The sequence below is a fragment of the Nanorana parkeri genome, unplaced genomic scaffold (genome assembly GCF_000935625.1).
Source record: "Nanorana parkeri isolate BGI_ZX_2015 unplaced genomic scaffold, ASM93562v1 scaffold959, whole genome shotgun sequence".
NCBI classification, from domain to species: Eukaryota; Metazoa; Chordata; class Amphibia; order Anura; family Dicroglossidae; genus Nanorana; species Nanorana parkeri.
In genome coordinates, this window is record NW_017307227.1 from 43,824 (window position 1) to 47,248 (window position 3,425).

Below are 3,425 nucleotides of genomic sequence, written 5' to 3' on the forward strand. Positions count from 1 at the left end.
AAAAATTATCTACGGCCCTGCGTGGAGGGGTGTAAGGGAGAATGCAGTCGGTCCTCCCCCCACCTATATCCAGGCATACACTTACTGTAACGCGGCGGCCCTCCGACTCTCGGCGTATCCTACTGCCGTTACATTCTCTGCAAACTGCCCAGTACCTTTGTTTTCGACGCGCAACTACTCACGCCGATGAATGCGAGCAGGCCAGAAGAGTCGAGTGCCGAGCGCATCCATGTGGACGTCTGACGCAATCCGGGGCGACAAGGAAGGAACTGGGCGATCAGCTGGATACACGTGTGCCGGTAAGTGGAATGTTCCGTGACCGGCAGACTAGACTAGATCTAAGGACGGCTCTTGTATACGAATCTCGTCAGAGGTGTTATATGTGTCTTGTCTGGTGGATAGAAGTTTACAGTATTGGAGATAGGGTCACAGCATTGAGATGGGGAGGCTGCTAAGCCTATGGAAGTAGAAGAAGGTATTATGGTCACATAAGCTGTGATATGTTCCTCCTGCCCACCATACTTGCCCTCAGAGATCTTGTGTAGTTGTTCAGGTAGATCTGATGTGGTGACAGCTGTTGCAGGCCATATTTTCTGATCATTGGGTGGTGCAGAGATCTACATGCTGGGGTCCTGTGTATCAGACAAAAACAAGTATGCATTGGATTCCTATAACTAAAGCTCATAAAATATCCACATATCATCATCTTTTAAATGTTTTTGTATTAGAGACTTGTATGAGAGAGAGACCAAAGAGAGGGTATGCCAAGCAAAAATTCCAATTGGTGCATTCAGACATCCATATGATGAAACAGTAAGGCCCCTTTCAGATGGACGCCCTCAGTTCTGATCTGCAGGAGGTCCATGCACCAATTCCTTCCTGATCAGAACAGATGTCATCGTTTTGACATCTGTGGCTGTCCAGTTTTTTCCTACCAAATTACTGAACCCATGTTGGTCTATGGGGAATCGGATGTAAATGCACATGGACTAACTTCAGGCTTCCAATCACGTCCGCCTGAAAAAAACTGACAGGTGGATCTGATAGGAATGCCCCTGTGAATGGGGCCTGATTGTCTCTGTGAAAAGTTAAAGGGGCAGTCCAGAATTCCAGCGCTCTAAAGGGGATATGATCTTGAGGGGTTATGAGCAGAGGGTGGTATTGGTGTGCAGCTTCCTGATTGTACGGACCGGGGGGTGTCTGACACGTGTGACATGCTCCACGACCGGAGTATTGTGAATCAATCAGTGTAGCTTGGTTGATTGCTGGTGTGGTCCGATAAGCTTGACGGTGATGTAGAGGCGGGCAGGTGTGGTACTTCCCGGCTTGGGTGGTTGGGGATCTTAGGGAGAGGTGAGAAATCACGAATGAATAAATCACAGGTGTGGTGTGTAGAGACTCACCGTTGGGTTAGGAGTTATGCGATGTCATCGGCGGAGGTGGTGGTGAAGATTATGAGGACCTGTCTGGTTTGATGAGTTGGTGCGAGGCTTCTGTAGATGATTTGGGTGAGGATGAGGTGATGACCAATTCTTCATTTGTTGTTTGATATCCTGATGGTGATCTCACTTAAAAAAGTTTGAAGGTCTATAAAGAGGATGTATCCGTGGGAAGCCGTGATGATGTGATGGCTGAGGGTGAAAGCGCCGTCCTGTGCTTATGTGGGTCTAGTCTATGTGTGCCAGAGACTGATGGCAGTTGGAGGACCTATTTCTTACAATGAATCAATGATTCCTGCTGGTGTTGGGAAGTGCTTTATTGAGTGTAGTTGTGACTTGGAAAATTATGGGAAGGGTTTCACGGTGCTGTGGGACAGCGAGATTACAGGAAGGGAGCTGATGGATGAACAGTGGGAGTAGTGTTAACGTGTTGGATATGAGGGAACACACGCCACCGGGCAAGGGGCAGTCGGCTTGGACGGCGTGTGTATGTCTCCCAGCTGACAGGAGAGGGAGAACACCTGCCTCAGTAGCCGACTGCATCCTCAGACACACCGCTCCGACGCCGGGCTGGTTCCGTGCCCGTGAGCGGCGTGTCTCCACTGCTGTTCACCTACACCACCCTTCCCTCGTTTGCCACCGAAGGGCAGCCTCCTACAACGCTGGTTAGTGGACCAGCGCGACTAACCGCCCTTCACTCTGTGATGACCTGACAAGTAGGCTGTACAGGGCCCCTATGATTTCTTATGACAGTCCTGTGTGTAGCTATCTAATCTATCTATCTACACTATATTGCCAAGAGTATTGTCATTGGATTCAGGTGTTCCGTGAAATTTCCTTGCTACTAAATATTCCATGGTCAGCTGTTAGTGGTATTATAACAAAGTGGAAGCAACTGGGAACAGCAGCAACTCAGCCACGAAGTGGTAGGCCACGTAAAATGACTAAGCGGAGTCTGCACATGCTGAAGCGCACAATGCGCAGAAGTCGCCAACTGTCTGCAGAGTCAATAGCTGCAGACCTCCAAACTTCGTGTGGCCTTCAGACTAGCACAACAACAGTGCATAGAGAGCTTCATGGAATGGGTTTCCATTAGTTATGTCCCGATACCACTTTTTCAGGACCAAGTACAAGTACTTCCCCTCATGTACTTGCCGATACCAATTACCGATTACTTTTTCTTAAAGGGACGGGTGACTTTAAATGATCCATAGTACAACTAAATGTTATGTACTGTGGATCATGATCTAACCTATTCATGTTAGCAGGGGAGAATTGTAAATCTATTGCTGCAGTGTAGTGGAGATATGTGCTGTATATATGTACTACATATACATTAAACACGTCCAGTACACTATAGCAATAGATTTACAGCCAGCCCTGTCCCAGCTTCCCTCACTCACAGTTTCACTCCGATCCCTGTTGCCTCACGTGGTGCCTCTCGTAGTCGGCTCTGGGCAGGATCGCTGCATCGCGTCTCAGTGCTCAGCTTGTGGGAGGCGCTCACAATTCTGCCCTGCTAACATGAATAGGTTAAATCCATAGTACATCTACAGTACACATGTCCCTTACACTGCAGTAATAGAGTTACAATTGTCCCCTGCTAACATGAATGGGTTAAATCATGATCCATAGTACATAATATGTAGTTGTACTACGGATCATTTAAACCCATTTAGATTAGCAGTGCATAATTGTAAATCTATTGCTGCAGTGTATTCTATATGTACTGTATATGTACAGTACATATAGAATGCACTGCAGCAGTAGATCACACAAAAAACTAAGCGTCTTACTCACTGTTGCCTCGATCGTGTGCCTCACCATTTTCCTCAGACGTGAGGACGTCGTCAGCGCTGAGGCTCCGGTGGGCGGCGCTCCAAGTGCGGTCCAAATTTAGGTGGCCGGCGACTGGCTGGAGTGGCACCCACCGTAGCAGCAGTGACACGACGCTCGGCCCAAAGTGGTAAGTAAAAAAAGTGACAG

General features: G+C 48.1%; 1 protein-coding gene across 1 annotated transcript in view; it reads left to right on the plus strand.

Annotated features, from left to right (window-relative positions):
• The first annotated feature begins 204 nt into the window (after positions 1–204).
• Positions 205–3,425, plus strand: part of YARS (tyrosyl-tRNA synthetase) — a 35,002-nt gene continuing 31,781 nt past the window's right edge. Inside the window, exon 1 of the mRNA XM_018566559.1 lies at positions 205–299. The gene's annotated coding sequence lies outside the window, so the exon portion shown is untranslated. The remainder of the gene's footprint in view (positions 300–3,425) is intronic.